Source organism: Saccopteryx leptura, chromosome 9, assembly GCF_036850995.1.
Source record: "Saccopteryx leptura isolate mSacLep1 chromosome 9, mSacLep1_pri_phased_curated, whole genome shotgun sequence".
NCBI classification, from domain to species: domain Eukaryota; kingdom Metazoa; phylum Chordata; class Mammalia; order Chiroptera; family Emballonuridae; genus Saccopteryx; species Saccopteryx leptura.
The window spans coordinates 46812272-46835691 of NC_089511.1; the positions used below are offsets into that span (position 1 = coordinate 46812272).

At 38.6% G+C, this 23420-nt stretch overlaps 2 pseudogenes; both read left to right on the forward strand.

The window, feature by feature from the left end:
- The first annotated feature begins 2632 nt into the window (after positions 1-2632).
- On the forward strand, positions 2633-3523 carry LOC136380690 (ADP-ribosylation factor-like protein 6 pseudogene; annotated as a pseudogene).
- A 10882-nt stretch (positions 3524-14405) lies between these two features.
- On the forward strand, positions 14406-21652 carry LOC136381493 (cytochrome P450 2B11-like; annotated as a pseudogene).
- Positions 21653-23420: the final 1768 nt, after the last annotated feature.

Consider the following 23420-nt stretch of genomic DNA (forward strand, 5'->3'; position numbering starts at 1 on the left):
CATATTTGATGGACAACTTTGATTGATATAGTATTCTTGGCTGGTAATTCCTCCCTTCCAGTACTTTAAAAGATTGGGTTGAGAGACTGGAAGATGGCAGTGGAGTAGGCAGATGCACAGACTCCCAGCTAACACCACCGAACTGGATTATAAATTAATTTATAAAGAATCAGCATGAAAAACCAAATCTGGTCTACAAGAATAGCTCTCGAAAACCAAGGAGCAAAGAAGAAACCACAACAAACCTGGTAGGGAGCACCTGAATCACCCCTGCTTACAGGAACAGGGTGAGGGGTGAGGCTGAGAGCCCAGAAGGGATCTCCCTTCAAGAAAAAGAGCAATAAATACTGCTCACAGCCACTTGTCTGGCGACCAGGGAACGAGGTGTGTTGAAAAGGCAAGCTTGTTTTCCAAAAAGAAAGGGGAGAGAGAGAGAGACAGATGGTGAGGGGCAGAGGAATGCAGGGAACCTGAAAAGCTGACTCATTCAGTGCTAAAGGCAGCCATAGCTGGGGGAGGGGTGATCCTTCCACAAAGTGAAATACAAAGTGCTTCCAGGTTACAGATCTCCAGAAATCTCTCCAACTCCAATCAGCGCAACAAGACACAGCCGAAAACAAGAAGTGTGGAGGAGGGGAAGTAACTCAGGTCTCCATGGAGATATGAGATACACCTCCCCTTACTGAAGCTGAGAAATCAACCTGCCTTCAGAGAGATTAACTGGCAGAAAAGGAATTCAGAGCCTCAGGTTACACCCACTGCATTCCTGGATACAGTTTCAAATAAGCCTTCTGCTGAGCTCAACAAACAAGACAATCACATGTTAAGAAAACAAACAAATCAAGACTTCATAGCATCCCAAATCCAAAAGTGGATTACAAATAATAGCTGAGGCCAACCCAAGAAGACCTAGAAATAACACAATTTAAAACTGGAGGCAAACAACACCAAGCCTAGATTCAACCAGCTGTACAAACAAAACACCCAAATATACAGATATAATGAGAAGACAGAGAAGTGCAATCCAAATGAAACCACAGGAGAAACATCCAGGAAATGAACTGAGTGATATGGAAATAACCAAACTTCCAGATGTGGAATTCAAAATAATGATTGTAAGGATGCTTAGGGATCTTAGAACAACAATGGATGGTCATTACGATCACCTAAATAAAGAAATAGCAAGTATAAAAAAGGATATTGAAATATTAAAAAAGAATCAGTCGGAGATGAGAAATACAATATCAGAAATGAAGACCACAATGGAAGGAATTAAAAACAGGATGAATGAAGCTGAGGACCGAATCAGTGAGTTGGAGGACAACTGGAATGAAGGCATGAAAGCAGAGAAGAAAAAAGAAAGGAGACTCAAAAAGTCTGAGTAAACTCTTAGAGAGCTCTGTGACAACATAAAGAGAAATAACATCTGCATTATAGGGGTTCCTGAAGAAGAAGAGAAAGAACAAGTGATAGAAACTTTGTTCAAGCACATCATAGCTGAAAACTTCCCTAAATTAATGCAGGAGAAACTCTCACAAGGTCAAGAAGCACAGAGAACTCCATTAAAGAGAAACTCAAAGAAACCTACACCAAGACACATCATAATTAAAATACCAAAAGCTTAGTGATAAAGAGAAAATATTAAAAGCTGTTAGAGAAAAAAAGGCCATCACCTCCAAGAAAGCCCCCATAAGGATGACATCAGACTTCTCAACAGAAACACTTGAGGCCAGAAGGGAATGGCAAGAAATATTTAAAGTAATGCAGAACAAAAACCTACAACCAAGACTAATTTATCCAGCAAGGCTATCAATTAAAATTGAAGAAGAAATAGAAAGCTTCCCAGACAGAAAAAAACCCTCAAGGAATTCATTACAACCAAACCAATGCTGCAGGAAATGTTAAGGGGCATGGTGTAAACAGATCAAAGTGGGAAAAGAATATAGCAAAAGAGGAATACAGCTTTAAAGAATAAAATGGCAATAAACAACTACATATCAATAATAACCTTAAATGTAAATGAATTAAATGATCCAATGAAAAGACATAGGGTAGCTGCATGGATAAGAAAACAGGACCCGTACATATGCTGTCTACAAGAGACACACCTTAAAACAAAAGATGCACATAGGTTGAAGGTAAAAGGATGAAAAAAAACATTTCATGCAAATGGAAATGAAAAAAAGCTGGGGTAGCAATACTTATATCAGACAAAATAGACTTTAAAACAAAGAATATAGTAAAAGATGAAGAAGTCCACTACATAATGATAAAGGGAGCAATCCAAAAGGAAGATATAACTATTATAAATATCTACACATCTAATATAGTAGCACTTTAATATATAAAGCAGACTTTGATGGATATAAAGGGGAGATCAACAGCAATACTATAATAGTAGGGGATTTTAATACCCCACTAACATCACTAGATAGATCCTCAAGAAAGAAAATTAACAAAGAAACAGCAGACTTGCCAACTTGCGGAGGCGGCTCAGCCCCGGGGCTGTGATCCCTCCTACAGAGAGACGGTGAGGACCGGGCTGGGGGACGCAGTGCAGGAGTTGCGTGCCAGAGAAGGATATGAGCCGTGCCCCTCGCTAGCTCCTAGGCCCTCAGAGCTCATCGCGGAGACCAGCTGGTTTGCAAATATTTGAATCACATTATGGGATTGTTAGACAGACTTTCAGGGCTTCTGGGCCTAAAGAAGAGGCAAGTTCATGTTTTGTGCCTTGGGCTGTATAATAGTGGCAAAACAACAATCTTTAACAAACTTAAACCAGCAAATGCTCAATCTCAATATATAGTTCCAACAATAGGATTCAGCATAGAAAAGTTCAAATCATCCAGTTTGTCTTTTACAGTGTTTGACATGTCAGGTCAAGGAAGATACAGAAATCTCTGGGAACACTATTATAAAGATGGAAAAGCCATGATTTTTGTCATTGATAGCAGTGACAATTTAAGAATGGTTGTGGCCAAGGAAGAACTTGATACTCTTCTGAATCATCCAGATATTAAGCACCGACGCATACCAATCTTATTCTTCGCAAACAAAATGGACCTTAGAGATGCAGTGACATCTGTGAAAGTGTCCCAGTTGCTGTGTTTAGAGAACATCAAAGATAAGCCATGGCGTATTTGTGCTAGTGATGCCATAAAAGGAGAAGGATTGCAAGAAGGTGTAGACTGGCTTCAAGATATGATCCAGGCACTGAAGACATGAAAAGATAGTATTTGGAAACAACAGTTACCAATTCAAGCAACATATCTTAAGGCAAACTGAATATGTTAAAAAATTTTAAGTTATTTGGGCATCTAAGAACACTTTCTAATCTGTTTCCATTTATGGACTCTGAATAAACTTTATAAGACTATAGGACTTCAGATACATGAATGTGACCATTAATTTTGTGAAGATAAATCCTCAGAAAGACTTCCCAGAATTATCAACTTCTTAGTAAAAGTCAAACTTATTGTAATGAGAATGTTTAAAGTCTGAGTAAAATCCATCTCATTGTGAATTATGTTTTCATTTTATTTCTTAAATTGTCTTCTAAAAATTTAGTTTATAGTATGACTGCAGTGTGGTTACACTTGTGAAAAAGATCTTTAAATATTTATAAAGGACCATGGGTGATTATTGTATATTAGATTTTTACTGTATGTCACCATCAATAAAGCAAAATGTCATGTAAAAAATAAAAAGAAACAGCAGACTCATTGGACACACTAGATCAACTCGATTTAATAGATATATTCAGAACGTTTCACTCTAAAGCAGCAGAATATACATTATTTTCAAGTGCTCATGGTACATTCTCTAGGATAGACCACATGTTACAGCACAAAAGTGGTCTCAACAAATTTAAGAAGATTGAAATCATATCAAGCACTTTCTCTGATCACATTGGCATGAAAGTAGAAATCAATCACAACAGAAAAGCTCAAAAATTCTCAAACACATGGAAACAGAATAGCAGGTTGTTAAATAACTAATGGATTAAGAATGAGATCAAAGAAGAAATAAAAAAATTTCTAGATACGAATGATAATGAGCATACAACAACCCAAAATTTATGAGACACAGCGAAAGCAGTACTGAGAGGTTAGCACAGGCACACTTTAAGAAGCTAGAGAAAGCTCAAATAAACAACTTAACCCTGTATCTAAAAGAACTAGAAACAGAACAGCAAGCAAGTAAAGCCCAAATATTGTAGAAGGCAGGAAATAATAAAGATCAGAGCAGAAATAAATGACATAGAGGCAAAAGAAACAAAACAGAGGATCAATGAAAGCAGGAGCTGGTTCTTTGAAAAGGTGTACAAGATCGATGAACCTTTAAGTAGACTCACCAAGAAAAAGAGAGAGAGGACTCAAATAAATAATATTAGAAATGAGAGTGGAGAAATAACAACCAACACAACAGAAATATAAAATATTGTAAGAAAATACTATGAAGAACTGTATGCCAAAAAACTAGACAACCTAGATGAAATGGAGAAATTCCTTGAAACATAGAACCTTCCAAAAATCAATCTGGAAGAATCAGAAAACCTAAACAGACCGATTACACCAAATGAGATCAAAACAGTTATCAAAAAACTTCCAACAAAGGAAAGTCCTGGGCCAGATGGCTTTACAAGTGAATTCTACCAAATATTCCTATCCATCTCAAGCTATTTCAAAAAATTCAAGAGGAAGACTTCCAAGCTTCTTTTATGAGGTGAGCATAATTCTGATTTCAAAACCAGACAAAGACAACAGAAAGATAGAAAATTATAGGCTGATATCCCTGATGAATATAGATGTTAAAATCCTCAACAAAATATTAGCAAACGGGATCCAACAATATATGGAAAAAATCATGCACCATGATCAAGTGGGATCTATTCTGGGGAGGCAAGTCTGGTACAATATTTGCAAATCAATCAATGTGATTCATCACATAAACAAAAGGAAGGAGAAAAACCACATGATAATTCCAATAGATGCAGAAAAAGCATTTGATAAAATCCAGCACCCATTCATGACCAAAACTCTCAACAAAGTTGGAATACAGGGAACATACCTCAACATGATAAAAGTCATCTATGAGAAACCCACAGCCAACATCATACTCAATGGGCAAAAATTAAAAGCAATCCCCTTAAGATCAGGAACAAGGCACTCTTATTCAACATAATCCTAGAAGTCCTAGCCACAGCAATCAGAAAAGAAGAAGAAATAAAAGGCATTCAAGTTGGAAAAAAAGAAGTAAAGCTATCATTATTTGCAGATGATATAATATTGTATATAGAGAACCCTAAAGTCTCAGTCAAAAACCTACTGGACCTAATAAATGAATTCAGCAAAGTGGTAGTATATATAATTAATACTCAGAATTCAGGTATTTTTATACACCAACAATGAACAGTCAGAAAGAGAAATTAAGGAAACAATCCCCTTCACTCTTACAACCAAAAAAATAAAGTACCTAGGCGTACATTTAATCATGGGACTAAAGACTTGTACTCAGAAAATTATAAAACATTGATAAAAGAAATCAAGGAAGATACAAACAAGTGGAAGCATATACCATGCTCATGATTAGGAAGAAGAAACATGATTAAAATGTCTATATTACCCAAAGCAATTTATAAATTCAATGCAATACCAATTAAAATACCAATGACAGGAGATGACGTCAGAGTAATGGCGGGGTAGGAAGGGATACCGATAAATCTCCCCCAAAACTCAACAAGATCTTCAACCAGAAACAGAAAAACCTATACTTGGAGCTTCCAGATGCTTCGCAATACACCCAAAGGTATGATTGAGTGAAAAATTGGCTAAATATATAACCAAACCCCGAAGGAAATAGGGAGTAAGAAATGCTCCACCTTCCTCACTAACCTAAACAGGGCGGCTTTCTCTGGTAACTGTGAATATAAAAACTGAGGCGGGCAAAGGGGGTGAATACATCCAGGCCGTGACACAAACGGCCGAACCAGGCTGTGGCACGGAGATCCAAGCCGAGGAAAATCTGATCCTGTGGCAACCCGGGCAATACAAGCTAACACTCGCGCCAAACCCAAACAAAGAAAGACAAGGGCGCGGACATTTTACCCGGTCTCCTGGTTGGTGCGCAGTTAGTGGGCGAGAGATTTCTTCCTAAGCCCCGGAAGTGGGTGCCCGTGTTGCCCCACGGAGAGGCAGGGTCAGAGGCCTTTCTGTGGGCCGAGGGCAGAGTCTCTGGGCAGCCCCAGCGCCCTGGGAAAGCCACGCACGGGAGGGAGTGAGAACTAATTCCAACGGTGGAGATTTTCCGTACTGGAGGGTGTTTCACTCAGAGGGAAACGCAGCCGGCCTCATATCCTGGTTTGCGCGCGCAGATAAGGAGTGAGCGATTCCTCCGAGTGCCTCGGCAGTGCGCGCCCGTGTTATCGCACAGAGGGGCAGAGTCAGGGGCCTTTGTGTGGGCCAAAGCGGAATCTCGGGCCGCCCCAGCGCCTTGCAAAAGCCGCGCACGGGGACGGAGCGAGACTCAATTCCAACGCTGCAACTTTTCCCTGCGGTTGGGGGTTTCACTCAGAGCGTGAGACTGCTGGCCAGATATCCTGGTCTGCGCGCGCAGCCAGTGAGTGAGAGTTTCCTCCAAGCGCCCCGGAAGTGGGCGCCCGCTTGTGTTACCGGACAGAGTGGCAGAGCCAGAGGTCTTTGAATGGCCGGAAAGCCCGCCTTATTATGCTAGCAGCTCTGACTGACTGAGCCTTACCCAGAGCCCTGTGCTGAGTGGAAATAGAGTGGGGAGTTGCCAGCTCTTTGAGCCTCTTACTATCCAGGCAGAGGCAGCAGCAACCCCATAGCTGGATTATCAGGCTACTAATTGAGGAAGGAAAGACTAGGAGAAAGGCTCCAGGAACACGGACTCTCTCACTGTCGGAGCCTATAAATGCTAATAGCCTCGACTGCCAACGAGACTAAAGCACAATACATGACATTGCCATAGAGACTTATCAACTGCAAACCTCCACCTGAGCGTGGCAAAGGGGCAAAACCCGAGGTACAGAGTCACCGACCAGGAAGAGGGAAAGAAAAGAAAAAGCAAGAAGATAACCTCTCAAAATCAAGAATAATCTGCAGACTTTTTAACCTATCCCATTTTATTATATTTGTTCGTTTGTTTCTCTTATCTTCATTCTTGATACTTTTTTTTTCCTCCTCCAATTTGGTCGATTAACTCTCTACCGGTCTTACTCTCTCCTCTCCTTGAACTACACTACCCATAAGTGTTACATCTCGCATTATCTTTTCTCTTCTCTTCCTTTCTCTCTATGAGGGTTGCACTCCAAAACCCTTAACTCTCTCTCTCTCTCTCTCCTTTCCTTTTTCTTCTTTTAGTGGTTCCCGCTTTTTTTTTTCTCTCTCTCTCTTTCTTTTCTCCCTCTATATTAGTTTCTTCCTTTCTCCTTTACATCTCCTCTCATTCAAACCTCAATAACAAACAAATTATCTTATCTGGGACTCAAACTTATGTTTGTGGCATTTTGGGGGGTTTTTACTTCACCTTTTTAACTCACTAGCAGTGCTCCCATCCCTGGCTCTCCATATTATCTAGTTCTTGTTCCACTAAATACAATAGTAATTTTTTAATTTGTCCCCCCATTTTTCCGTTTTCCTCTTTATCCTCTCATCATAACTCTTAGACAACCAACACCTAAAAGCAAATCATTTTATTCTTGACCCAATTTTTTTCCTTATTTGCTTTTTGTGGGTCTATACGCTCTTTTTTTTTTCTTTTTTTTTTTTTTTTTGCCCCTTTATTACTTTTCCCCAATTCAGGCCCTCCATCACAGGCATTGTTTGTTATAATTCACAGTCCACCACAAGATTTTATCAAGAAAGAGGGGAGAGGAGAGGAGAGGAAAAAAGGAGGGGGGGAATAATTTCCTTCTTTTTTTTTTTTTTAAAATTTTTATTTTATTTTATTTTTCTTTATTTCATTATTAATTTTTTTTTAAAAAAACAACTCTTTTCGATTTTTTTTTTATTATTTTTTTAAACTTTTTATTCTTTATTAAATCTCATTAATACTATCAACAAAACCACCCTCAGATGCCATTAAGGAAGAGAAAATCGAATATCATGGATACAAAGAAAGAGAGGTAACACAGCTAGATGAGGAAAAATCTATAGAGAAAAAATTTAATATATTGGCAACCTTGGAGCTAAATGACAGAGAATTCAAGATAGAAATCCTAAAAATCCTCCGAGATATACAAGAAAACACAGAAAGGCAATTTAGGGAGCTCAGAAAACAACTCAATGAACACAAAGAATATATGTCCAAGGAAATTGAAACTATAAAAACAAATCAAACAGAGATGAAAAACTCAATTCACGAGCTGAAAAACGAAGTAACAAGCTTAGCTAATAGAACAGGTCAGATAGAAGAGAGGATTAGTGAAATAGAAGACAAGCAACTTGAGGCACAACAGAGAGAAGAAGAAAGAGACTCAAAAATTAAAACAAAATGAGATAGCCCTACAAGAATTATCTGACTCCATCAAAAAGAATAACATAAGAATAATAGGTATATCAGAGGGAGAAGAGAGAGAAAATGGAATGGAGAACATACTCAAACAAATAATAAATGAGAATTTCCCAAGCCTGTGGAAAGAACTAAAGCCTCAAGTTCAAGAAGCAAACAGAACTCCGAGTTTTCTTAACCCCAACAAACCTACTCCAAGGCATATCATAATGAAATTGACACAAACCAACAACAAAGAAAAAATTCTCAAGGCAACCAGGGAAAAGAAGAATACAACATATAAAGGAAGGCCCATTAGATTATCATCAGATTTCTCAGCAGAAACTCTACAAGCTAGAAGAGAGTGGACCCCAATATTTAAAGTCCTGAAAGAGAGGAACTTTCAGCCACGAATACTATACCCATCAAAGCTATCCTTCAAATATGAAGGAGAAATAAAAACATTCACAGATACAGAAAAGATGAGGGAATTTATCATCAGAAAACCCCCACTCCAGGAATTACTAAAGGGGGTTCTCCAATCAGATACAAAGAACAAAAAAAAAAAAAAAAACAGAGCCACAAGTAAAAGCTCCAAGAAGAACACAATAAAACCAAATTTAAACTGTGACAACAACAAAAAGAAAGAGGGGGAGAAGATGGAGATTAACAGTAGCAAAGGACGATGGAGTGCAAAAGTACTCACAAAATAGTTCGCTACAATGAACAGGGTAGGGACCCTTTTCATTATTCAAAGGTAACCACCATTGAAAAAACCACCACAGAAGCACATGAGATAAAAAAGATAGCAACAGTGGAAAGATGTATGGAATACAACCAAATAAAAACAAAAGATAGAAAAACAAAAGAGAAGGATCAAACAAGACACAAAACTAACAGAAAGCAAGATATAAAATGGCAATAGGGAACTCACAAGTATCAATAATTACACTAAATGTAAACGGATTAAACTCACCAATAAAAAGGCACAGAGTAGCAGAATGGATTAAAAAAGAAAATCCAACTGTATGCTGCCTACAGGAAACTCATCTAAGTAACAAGGATAAAAACAAATTCAAAGTGAAAGGCTGGAAAACAATACTCCAAGCAAATAACATCCAAAAAAAAGCAGGTGTAGCAATACTCATATCGGATAATGCTGACTACAAGACAGGAAAAGTACTCAGAGACAAAAATGGCCATTTCATAATGGCTAAGGGGACACTGAATCAAGAAGACATAACAATTCTTAATATATATGCACCAAACCAAGGAGCACCAAAATATATAAGACAGCTACTTATTGATCTTAAAACAAAAACTGACAAAAATACAATCATACTTGGAGACCTCAAAACACCGCTGACGGCTCTAGATCGGTCATCCAAACAGAGAATCAACAAAGACATAGTGGCCTTAAACAAAACATTAGAGCACCTGGATATGATAGACATCTACAGGACATTTCATCCCAAAGTGACTGAGTATACATTTTTCTCCAGTGTACATGGATCATTCTCAAGAATTGACCATATGTTGGGCCACAAAAACAACATCAGCAAATTCAGAAAAATTGAAGTTGTACCAAGCATATTTTCTGATCATAAAGTCTTGAAACTAGAATTCAACTGCAAAAAAGAGGAAAAAAATCCCACAAAAATGTGGAAACTAAACAACATACTTTTAAAAAATGAATGGGTCAAAGAAGATATAAGTGCAGAGATCAAAAGATATATACAGACTAATGAAAATGACAATACGACATATCAGAATCTATGGGATGCAGCAAAAGCAGTGATAAGAGGAAAGTTCATATCACTTCAGGCATATATGAACAAACAAGAGAGAGCCCAAGTGAACCACTTAACTTCCCACCTTAAGGAACTAGAAAAAGAAGAACCAAGACAACCCAAAACCAGCTGAAGAAAGGAGATAATAAAAATCAGAGCAGAAATAAATGAATTAGAGAACAGAAAAACTATAGAAAAAATTAATAGAACAAGGAGCTGGTTCTTTGAAAAGATCAACAAAATTGACAAACCCTTGGCAAGACTTACCAAGGAAAAAAGAGAAAGAACTCATATAAACAAAATCCAAAATGAAAGAGGAGAAATCACCACGGACACCGTAGATATACAAAGAATTATTGTAGAATACTATGAAAAACTTTATGCCACTAAATTCAACAACCTAGAAGAAATGGATAAATTCCTAGAACAATACAACCTTCCTAGACTGAGTCAAGAAGAAGCAGAAAGCCTAAACAGACCTATCAGTAGAGAAGAAATAGAAAAAAACATTAAAAACCTCCCCAAAAATAAAAGTCCAGGCCCTGACGGCTATACCAGCGAATTTTATCAAACATTCAAAGAAGACTTGGTTCCTATTCTACTCAAAGTCTTCCAAAAAATTGAAGAAGAAGCAATACTTCCAAACACATTTTACGAAGCCAACATAACCCTCATACCAAAACCAGGCAAGGATGGCACCAAAAAAGAAAACTACAGACCAATATCTCTAATGAATACAGATGCTAAAATACTAAACAAAATACTAGCAAATCGAATATAACAACATATTAAAAAAATAATAAATCATGATCAAGTGGGATTCATCCCAGAATCTCAAGGATGGTTCAACATACGTAAAACGGTTAATGTAATACACCATATCAACAAAACAAAGAACAAAAACCACATGATCTTATCAATAGACGCAGAAAAGGCTTTCGATAAAATACAACACAATTTTATGTTTAAGACTCTCAACAAAATGGGTATAGAAGGAAAATATTTCAACATGATAAAGGCCATATATGATAAACCATCAGCTAACATCATATTAAATGGCACTAAACTGAAGGCTTTCCCCCTTAAATCAGGAACAAGACAGGGTTGTGCACTCTCTCCACTCTTATTTAATGTGGTATTAGAGGTTCTAGCCAGAGCAATCAGACAAGACAAAGAAATAAAAGGCATCCATATCGGAAAAGAAGAAGTAAAGGTATCACTTTTTGCAGATGATATGATACTATACATCGAAAACCCCAAAGAATCCACAAAAAGACTACTAGAAACAATAAGCCAATACAGTAAGGTTGCAGGATACAAAATTAACATACAGAAGTCAATAGCCTTTCTATATGCCAACAATGAAACAACTGAGAAGGAACTCAAAAGAATAATCCCCTTCATGATTGCAACAAAAAAAATAAAATACTTAGGAATAAACATAACAAAGAATGTAAAGGACTTATATAATGAAAACTATAAACCATTGTTAAGGGAAATCGAAAAAGATATAATGAGATGGAAGAATATACCTTGTTCTTGGCTAGGAAGAATAAATATAATCAAGATGGCTATATTACCCAAAGCAATATACAAATTTAATGCAATTCCCATCAAACTTCCAATGACATTTTTTAAAGAAATAGAGCAAAAAATCATCAGATTTATATGGAACTATAAAAAACCCCAAATAGCCAAAGCAATCCTAAAGAAAAAGAATGAAGCTGGGGGCATTACAATACCTGACTTCAAACTCTATTATAGGGCCACGACAATCAAAACAGCATGGTATTGGCAGAAAAATAGACACTCAGACCAATGGAACAGAATAGAAAGTCCAGAAATAAAACCACATATATATAGTCAAATAATTTTTGATAAAGGGGCCAACAACACACAATGGAGAAAAGAAATCCTATTCAATAAATGGTGCTGGGAAAACTGGAAAGCCACATGCAAAAGAATGAAACTGGACTACAGTCTCTCCCCCTGTACAAAAATTAACTCAAAATGGATCAAAGATCTAAACATAAGACCTGAAACAATTAAGTACATAGAAGAAGACATAGGTACTCAACTCAGGGACCTGGGTTTTAAAGGGCATTTTATGAATTTGACTCCAATGGCAAGAGAAGTGAAGGCAAAAATTAATGAATGGGACTACATCAGACTAAGAAGTTTTTGCTCAGCAAGAGAAACTGATAACAAAATAAACAGAAAGCCAACTAAATGGGAAATGATATTTTCAAACAACAGCTCAGATAAGGGCCTAATATCCAAAATATACAAAGAACTCATAAAACTCAACAACAAACAAACAAACAATCCAATAAAAAAATGGGAAGAGGATATGAATAGACACTTCTCCCAGGAAGAAATACAAATGGCCAACAGATATATGAAAAGATGCTCATCTTCTTTAGCTATTAGAGAAATGCAAATCAAAACGGCAATGAGATACCACCTCACACCTGTTCGATTAGCTGTTATTAGCAAGTCAGGAAACAGCAAATGTTGGAGAGGCTGTGGAGAAAAAGGAACCCTCATACACTGTTGGTGGGAATGTAAAGTAGTACAACCATTATGGAAGAAAGTATGGTGGTTCCTCAAAAATCTGAAAATAGAACTACCTTATGACCCAGCAATTCCTCTACTGGGTATATATCCCAAAAACTCAGAAACATTGATACGTAAAGACCCATGCAGCCCCATGTTTATTGCAGCATTGTTCACAGTGGCCAGGACATGGAAACAACCAAAAAGCCCATCAATAGATGACTGGATAAAGAAGATGTGGCACATATACACTATGGAATACTACTCAGCCATAAGAAATGATGACATCGGAACATTTACAGCAAAATGGTGGGATCTTGATAACATGATACGAAGCGAAATAAGTAAATCAGAAAAAACCAGGAACTGTATTATTCCATACGTAGGTGGGACATAATAGTGAAACTAAGAGACATTTATAAGAGTGTGGTGGTTACGGGGGGGAGGGGGGAATGGGAGAGGAATAGGGGGTGGGGAGGGGCACAAAGAAAACAAGATAGAAGGTGACAGAGGACAATCTGACTTTGGGTGGTGGGTATGCAACATAATTGAACGACAAGATAACCTGGACTTGTTATCTTTGAATATATGTATCCTGATTTATTGATGTCACCCCATTAAAAAAATAAAATTATATAAAAAAAAATACCAATGACATACTTTAAAGATATAGATCACATATTCCAAAACTTTGTATGGAATCAAAATAGAACACAAATAGCCTCAGCAATCTTAAAAAAGAAGAATAAAGGGAGAGGTATCACACTTCCTGATATCAAGCTATACTACAAGGCCATTGTACTCAAAACAGCCTGGTACTGGCATAAGAACAGGCACATCGATCAATGGAACAGAACTGAGAACCCAGAAATAAACCCACAGCTCTATGGACAACTGATATTTGACAAAGGAGGTAAGGGCATACAATGCAGTAAAGACAGCCTCTTTAACAAATGGTGTTGGGAAAATTGGACAGCTACCTGCAAAAAAATGAAACTAGACCACCAACTTACACTATTCACAAAAATAAACTCAAAATGGATAAAAGACTTAAATGTAAGCTGTGAAACCATAAGCATCTTAGAAGAAAACATAGGCAGTAAGCTCTCCGACATCTCTTGCAGGGATATATTTGCTGTTATATCTCCACGGGCAAGTGAAACAAAAGACAGGATAAACAAATAGGACTATATCAAACTAAAAAGCTTTTGCACAGCCAAATACAATAAGAACAGAATAAAAAGACAAACTACACAATGGGAGAACATATTTGACAGTACATCTGATAGGGGGTTAATAACCAAAATTTATAAAGAACTTGTAAATGTCAACACCAGAAAGACAAACAATCCAATCAAACAATTGGCAAAAGAAATGAATAGACACTTCTCCAAAGAGGACATACAGATAGCCAATAGGCATATTAAAAAAATGCTCAACATCACTAATCATTAGAGAAATGCAAATTAAAACCACAATGAGATATCACCTCACACCTGTCAGAATAGCGCTTATCAACAAAACAACACACAATAAGTGCTGGCGAGGATGTGGAGAAAAGGGAATCCTTCTACACTGCTAGTTGGAATGCAGCCTGGTGCAGCCTCTGTGGAAAACAGTATGGAGATTTTTCAAGAAATTGAAAATAGAACTGCCTTTTGACCCAGCTATCCCACTTTTAGGAATATACCCCAAGAATACCATAGAACTGTTCCGGAAGGAGAAATGCACCCCCATGTTTATGGCAGCATTGTTCACAATAGTGAAGATCTGGAAACAGCCCAAGTGTCCGTCAGTAGATGAGTTGATTAAAAAGCTCTGGTACATATATACTATGGAATACTACTCAGCCATAAGAAATGATGACATTGGATCATTTACAATAACATGGATGGACCTTGATAACATTATACGGAGTGAAATAAGTAAATCAGAAAAAACTAAGAACTATATGAACCCATACATAGATGGGACATAAAAATGAGACTCAGAGACATGGACAAGAGTGTGATGGTAACGGTTGGGTGGGGTTGGGGTGGGGAGGAGGCAATGAAGGAGAGAGAGGGGGTGGGCGGAGGGGAGGGGCACAAAGAAAACCAGATAGAAGGTGACGGAAGACAATTTGACTTTGGGTGAGGGATATGCAGCATAATCAAATGTCAAAATAATTTAGACATGTTTTCTCGGAACATATGTACACTGATTTATCAATGTCACTGCATTAAAATTAATAAAAATAAGATTAAAAAAAAGATTGGGTTTACCTCTTCTGGCTTGTAGAGTTTTTGCTGAGAAATCTGATGATAATTTGATTGGCTTTTCTTATGTTTAGTTTTTCATTTCCCTAGCTGCCTTGAGGATTTTTCTTTGTAATTAATTTTTGACATTTCTATTACAATATGTTTTGGAGAAGGCCTGTTTGGGTTGATGTAAGTCAGTATTTTGTTTGCATCTTGTGTTTCAGAACCTAAGTCTTTCCAAAGGTTTGGGAAGTTCTCATCAGTTATTTGTTTAAATAGTTTCTCTATTTCCTTCTTCCTCTCCTCTTCTGATATACTCATTATTCTTATATTGCTATTTTTTTGGAGTCAGACAATTTTTTTATAGCTGTATCATTCTTTTTTAAATTTGTGAGTCTCTTCTTCTCTCTGTAGTATCTCTAGTGGCCTGTCTTTGCTGTCACTAATTTTCTCCTGTATTTTTCCTGTTATATTAGCTAAAATTGCCAACTCATTATTCATTTTATGTGTTGAGGTTTTTGTCTCTGTTTCTAATGGTTTAATTTTCTTGGTGAAGTCCTCATTTTGTTCCTTAATTTCTGGAGCTCATTCAATTGTCTACTTCAATGTTTTCTTGCATCTCATTAAGTGATTTCAGAACTTTAATTTTGAATTTTCTATCATTTTTCTCCAAGGTTTCCATGTGACTGAGATTGCTTTCTGGATATTTTTCATTTTTTTTTGAACTATATCTCTTTCTTTGTAGGCATGGTATTTGTTTTATTTTTTTTTCCTTGATTCATTCAAGAATGGTATTGTTAAAAAATTTAACAAAAAACAACTAAAAAAAAGAAAAAATACAATGAATAATAAATTTTTTTAACAATAATGAAAACTAAAAAGAAAAAGCCAAGAAAGAACAAAGAACAAAAAAAAATATTAAATAATAAAAAACAAAACATCCTCCCAAAGTAAGAATAACAATATAAAACTTAAAGAAAATTAAATTCAAAAGGAAAAAACCCCCAGAGTTTAGTAGTGAGAGGTTTCTCTGTTTTCTTCTAGTAGGTGGCATTGTATTACAAGTTTTGGCCCTGTGAAGTTTCTGTGCTGTCCTCCACTGAGATGTTCCTGTCACAATGATGAAGGCAGGGCTCTCATTGTGATTACAGGTGGGGTGTGTTGTGAGGACTTGACTGTTTTAGTAATTGCAATCTCAGGTCTCAAGGCACTCCCCCATGTTTAAACAGACCAGAGGACCAGAGAAATAGCACCTCTGTTCTTCAGAGAAGAGAGTGATTCTGGAGAGCTAGCTGTGGGTAAGTCTCTGCCATTCTCTGTACTCACGAGTTGAGGGAAACACAATCTGGGAGTCTTGGGAGCCACACTTTGTTTTTCTCTGTCTTTGCACTGAGTGCAGGCTGCAGGCAGACTGCAGGCACTCTGGCTGTGACTGCTTATTCTTCCACTGCTTTGGTGTAGTATGTCCCCCACTGCCCTTCAATCTCACTACTCCTCCCAGAAGATGATCCAGTCAGTCCAGGTTTCTCCTATCTCCAGAGTCCTGACAGAAAAAATCCCAGACAGTCCAAGCTTCTGTCCTCTTTGGAGCGCCTGTGGACAAAAACTCAGACAGTTTGAGCTTTCTTCCTCTGTGGAACCTTGGCAGACAAAAACCCTGTGAGTCTAGGCCTCTCTCCTCTCCCAAGCTGACCCCAAGTGCATTTTATCTGCACCCCCCAACCCTTCCCACCTTTAGTTGACTCCACACCTCACCTGACTCTGCAGATCTTTTCAGGCATTCCAGCGGGCCCAGCTGGGGTTCTTTTGCTTTGTTGTAGCTGTCAATTTGTTTAAGTTTCAAGGAGAGAGATCAAAGGTATCTTTCATGCCACCATTACTCTGACATCATCTGTGATTCTTCTCTGCACCAAATTTTGACATCCTTTGTCCATCCCTTTGTATGGTACAATACAGTACAACAGTGGATATTGCCCATTTCCTAGCCCCTGTATTGTTTTTACCACATAGATTTTCTTCAGATTTGGTGCACACTCAGCTGTGGTAGCACCAGGGAGAAGTCTGAGGCCAGAGGCCACAACTCTAGGAAATTAAAGAGGAGTAGAATGTGGGTAGCTTGAGATCCAGGCTAATGTGTTTTGAGTCAGAATGTACCATTTGACTCATCAATTTCAAGCAAATAATTTATCCTAGAAATGTACTCAACTTTGTGCAAAATAACTTTGCAAATTATTTGTTTCAGCTTTCTTTAACAGTGAAGATTGAAAATAACCAAGTGTTCACCATTAGATGACTGACTAATAAATTTTGGTACATCCATACAGTGAAATGCTGTCAGTCAGGATCCCAGCAGGAAAGGTAAGTTGCACATAAATAGGATAATTGAGAGTTTAATAAAAGGACCATTTACAAAGTTTATGGATATCCATTGAGGGATGGAAAACACCTGTAAACTGGGCACAGTGAGGCTCTATGGCAGTGGTTCTCAACCTTTCTAATGCCGTGACCCCGCAATACAGTTCCTCATGTTGCGGTGACCCCAAACCAAAAAATAATTTTGGTAGCTACTTCATAAGTGTAATTTTGCTACAGTTATGATTCGGAATGTAAATACCTGATTTGCATTATTTATTTTCCGATGGCATTAGGCGACCCTGCTGGGGTCGCGACCCACAGGTTGAGAACCGCTGCTCTATGGGATCCCCATTTCTGCAGGTGCAATGGGAGAGAGCAGTTAACAACTGCAAAACAATCCTGAAGACCATAGAACCCTAGGGGTGAGCAAAGATGTAAGAAGATGAGCAGAATAGGGGCAGGGAGATCAGAATTTTAAATCTGTACATGCAATTGGTTGAACACCTGTGCTGCATTTGCCCTATCCCTTAGCTGTACCTGCTCCCCCTGTCAGAGCTGGGGCCTCAGAGGGGACCAACTACACAGTTTCTATAGCTGGACTACTTGGGTCTGAATCTTGGCCATAGTGATGAATTTCTGGGTAACGCCTTTCAAATTGCTTAACCTCTCTGAAATGAGGATAATAACAGAACTACACCTTCCTCACAGGGTTGATGTGGGAATTTAATAAACTAATATGTAAAGTGCTTAGACTAAGGCCTGTCACATCTTACAAGCTAGTGATGTGTAGCTGTTACTATACCTGCTTTCTTATCATTAGTGAGCGATGGAGGACAGATACACAGAGATGGGGCAGCAGTCAAATACTCCCCATACATTTGAGTCTTTGTAACCTGCCTCCTCTTCCTTCTTCCAGGAACCCTCCAGGACTCCACCCTTATCTCTCACTCTGTTACTGCCAACATCATCTGCTCCATTATCTTTGGAAAGTGCTTTGTCTACAGAGACCCTGAGTTCCTGAAGCTTCTGGACATGTTCTACTAGTCTTCCACACTCATCAGCTCATTCTCCAGCCAGGTCACGGAGAGGGTGGACATCCAGGGAAGGGAAAGGAGCGATCTGTTTTGGGGCTGCAGACATGCAGCTTAGGGTTGGAAGAGGGCCAGGGACAACAGGGAAAGACAGGGGTACAGGCACCTGGAGGAAGAGAGAGATTGTGAGGTAGCGACTGAGTGACTAAAAGAAAAAAAGAGGAGTGACAGAAAGAGAAGAAACAGAGTCAGAGTACTAGAGAGAGAGAGGAGAGGAAATAAAGAAGAAAGAAAAAACAAGAAAGAAAAGTGTAGAAATAAGGAGAGCTTGATAGACAGAATTGAAAAGAATGTGTGTGTGTGTGTGTGTGTGTGTGTGTGCGTGAGGGGGAGAGAGAGAGAGAAAGAGAAAGAGAGAGAGAGAGAAGCAGATGGAGATTTCCCTCTATCAAGGTAATAGGGCCCTGGAGGACTGTCCCTTCCTGTGTCCCTCTGGCTCAGTCCCAGGAGGACATCACAGACCCTTGTCTCCCACAGGTGTTTCAGCTCTTTTCTGACATCTTAAAGTACTTTCCTGGCACACACAGAGAAGTCTACAGAAACCTGCAAGAAGTCAAAGACTTCATTGGCCGCAATGTGGAGAATCACAGGGAGAGATTCTGGACTGTAGCCCTGCCCCCCTCACCCTGGGACCTCATTGATACCTACCTGCTCAACATGGACAAAGTGGGGTTTGGAAGAGGGGAATGAATTGAGAGGGAAGAGAGGAAAAGGTGAGGAGGCAGTGAGAAGAAGAGAGGGTGTATGAGAATGGAAGAATAAATGCTGAAGGGAGATTAGGAAAAAGAGAGGAGATGTCGAAGGGAAAGTAGGGGAGATTAAGGAAGGAGAATCTAGGGAGCATACAGTGAGGGAGAGAAGGAGAGAGAGAGAGAGAGAGAGAGAGAGAGAGAGAGAGAGAGGAGAAATACAGGACAAGAAACAAAACTACAGTGACAGGTGAAAAGACCCACAGAGGCAGAAAGAGGTTGGGAGAGAAAGTGAGACAACCATGCCAAAGAGATGATGAGATGGTTTGAGATAGAGCCAGAGTAAAGAGAGACAGAACGACAGAGATTGAGATATATGGGTGAATATACAGAGAACAGAGGAAAGCTATATGGACCAGATGATATGAGAGACCCAGAAACAGGTAGGTGGACCCTCCATACATGCATGCAGCAAGGTTCCAGCCTTTCCTGACATGAACCCTGCCCTTCTGGACTCATGAGAGGTCCAACCCAGAAAGCAAGTTTCACCCTAAGAACCTTATCAACACTGTGCTCTCTCTGTCTTCTTGCTCCAGTACCATTCTCTGCTGTGGATTCCTGCTCATGCTCAAATCACCCCACATCACAGGTGGGCGGACTAGGGGCAGCCAGTCGAGGATTGGCCTCTGATCCACTTTTTGCTGCATAAGTAAATTAGGGATTTTACTTAAATGAGAAAGGCAGCATTTCCATCTTAAGTCAGAATCACTACAGGTTTAAATGAGCTGCCAACTAAGCCAGTTCTGTTGGTGGTGGGTGGATGAATGAAGGATCTGTTAATCTGCCTTCTTGTTTTCACTGATCACTTAAAGATTTATTCATCCCATCTCTCCACTCACCCACCCATTCATTCATCTGTCTGTACTTTTATCCATTAATTGATATACTTAGCTTCTTTTATCTATGATTCACTCAAGAACATACACTTCCATTTTTAAAATTTAGATTAATAGATTTATCTGTTGATCCTTTGAAACACTGGTTAATTGAATGAACTTTTGTCATGGGTTCATTGGCTCATCTACTTATTTATTTAAGCATCCAGTTATCCCTTCTATAAACTAGATTTCATTACTTAACTTTTCCATCATTTGGTCTTTCAATCATATTTAACCCTTCTACCACTTTATTTATTAATGTTATAATGCACTCACTGACTCATCTTTAATTATTCATCTGTCATCAAATTATCATTCATTTATTATTTTAGCTATCTATATCTCCACTAATTTATTTGTTTTCTACATCCTTCATTAGATCCAACCATCCACTTATTCATGTGATTAATTGGTTAATTAGGTTCATTCATTTGTCCATGAATCATTTATTAATGATTTATTACCTCATCTATTGATTGATAAGTAAATACACACATCCATTAATTAATGTTCTTCTATTCATTAATCTTTTTATTTATGAATTGATTGAGTGATATATTCATTTATTTATTCAATTGTTCACGGATTACTCTATTGATCTATTTCACTGTTATATTCTTGAGGACCTAGCACAGTGCCTCATTTGTAATGCACACACAATAAATATTTCTTTATTTTCCATTCATCATGCAGAAGGAATTTTGACAGGTTCATAGCCTCAAGTTCTCAATCTGAAATTTTTTTGCAAAATCTGTGATGTATGTGCACATGCACTCACATGCTTATGTGTGTGTTTCCTTGTGCATGTGGGGAAAGAATCTCTAACATTTATTAAATTTCAAAGAATGAGAATTCTTGTTTCTTCCTGCTGCTCTGCCCACCCCAAGCTGGTTGTTCTGAGGAGTATCAACAATGTAACACTTTAGTACAGGTTTTTCCTGGTTCATTGGCCTATAGAAAATAGTGTCCCTGCTGAAATGCCCCTTCAGTGAGGTTCACTGGTCCTATGCTTCTGTACAGAGAAAGTCCACAAGGAGATTGATCAGGTGATTGGTTCACATCGTCTTCTAGCCCTTGATGATAGAGCTAAAATGTCATACACTGAAGCTGTCATCCACTAGATTCAGAGATTTGGAGACCTCCTCCTCATTTGTGTGCCCCGCGTGGTCATCCTGTGTGGGATCCTGGGTCCTCTTAATCTCAAAACTTGTCCTCTTGTTTTTATTTATTTTATTATTATTATTATATTTTAATCACCAGGGCTTCTTGTTTCATCTTGTGTTTTAAGGGTGGGGTGGGGAAGAAAATGGCAGTATTTTTGATCGTGTGATCATCTCTCAGGGCACTGAAATATTTTCCATCTTGACCTCTGCTCTCTTTGACCCATGCTACTTTGACATACCAGACATCTTTAATCCTGACAACTTTCTGGATGCTAATGGGGCACTAAAGAAGAATGATGCTTTTATCCCTTTACCATAGCAAAGCTGAATCTACACTCAGAGTACATGTTGTTGTAAAGTAACATTCCACCAGGTTTATGTAGAGACACCAAGTTTAAATGAATTTTTAAGGAGCTTTATTAAAAGGAGGAGATTTATTAATATGCCAGTTGCATATGACTAACATGGGGCAAAGCTGACCCAAATCGTGTCGTTCAGACTGCATATAGCCCTGAGGTAGGTTATATACTTTTTTTTTTTTTTGTATTTTTTTGAAGCTGGAAATGGGGAGAGACAGTCAGACAGACTCCTGCATGCGCCCGACCGGGATCCACCCGGCATCCCAACCAGAGGGCGATGCTCTGCCCACCAGGGGGCGATGCTCTGCCCCTCTGGAGCATCGCTCTGTTGCGACCAGAGCCACTCTAGCGCCTGGGGCAGAGGCCAAGGAGCCATCCCCAGCACCCGGGCCATCTTTGCTCCAGTGGAGCCTCGGCTGCGGGAGGGGAAGAGAGAGACAGAGAGGAAGGAGAGGGGGAGGGGTGGAGAAGCAGATGGGCGCTTCTCCTGTGTGCCCTGGCTGGGAATCGAACCCGGACTTCTGCACACCAGGCCGACGCTCTATCACTGAGCCAACCGGCCAGGGCTGGGTTATATACCTTTGATCACACACAGCTTGGCAGGAGAAGGAGGGGAAGATGACACAATTCATTAGCAAGCTTATAACATTCGTCTATAGCAGGGGCAGTCAACCTTTTTATACCTATCGCCCACTTTTGTATCTCTGTTAGTAGTAAAATTTTCTAACTGCCCACCAGTTCCACAGTAATGGTGATTTATAAAGTAGTGAAGTAACTTTATAAAATTTATAAAGTAGAGCTACAGCAAGTTAAAACATAATAATAATTACTTACCAAGTACTTTCTGTTGGATTTTCACTAAGTTTGGCAGAATAAATCTTTATAAAACAACTTACTATAGTTAAATTTATCTTTTTATTTATACTTTGGTTGCTCTGCTACCTCCCACCATGAAAACTGGAACGCCCACACTGGGTAGGGACCAGGTTGACTACCACTGGTCTATAGGATTTATTAAAAACATTTCTACATGTTAAAACATATAAGGTAACACAATAGCAAAAAATATTGCTTTTCATATTAAAAGACATTTCCAAATCTTTCAGTGTTTATCTGCTATTCCTTTGTCTAGAGGTACAGACATTAACTATACACTTTAGAATGGGACCGGGAGCCTACATGGTGCTAGGGAATAAGCATCCATGGATGGCCCATTTAAAGAAAGAAAGAAAGGGAAAGAAAAGGCTTTGCTTAATCTCTCTTCTCCCCCCTCCCCCCACACCTGACTAGGTGTTTATTTTATTCCTTACAGGTGCGGGGGGGAGGGAGGAAATTCAAGTTTTCTTTCTACTTCTATTTAAAACCTAGCACAAAATCTTTTTATTTATAATACAATGCTGTCGTCTATCCTGAGTTGGTGCAAATCACACACAAGTATAAAAATCATATTTACAAAATCTCTTTGTATGCTAGCCCAAATTATAAAATGCCCTTTAATCTTCCTAGTAAAAGGGGGTTTCCCTACACAGTATGTCTTGCAAGCCAGGAAAGTTTTACATTTCTCTTCCCTCACTCTCTGCAGAAAGGAGAGGACAAGGAACCTGACTTTTTCTCCTAAAATATTAATATTAATTTTTCAATTTTTTGGTATCTTATTACATTCCCCACTGGTTTTATATTTTGAGTCAAATCTTTGACTTAATTTAATGAGGTGCATGAGGCTGTTGA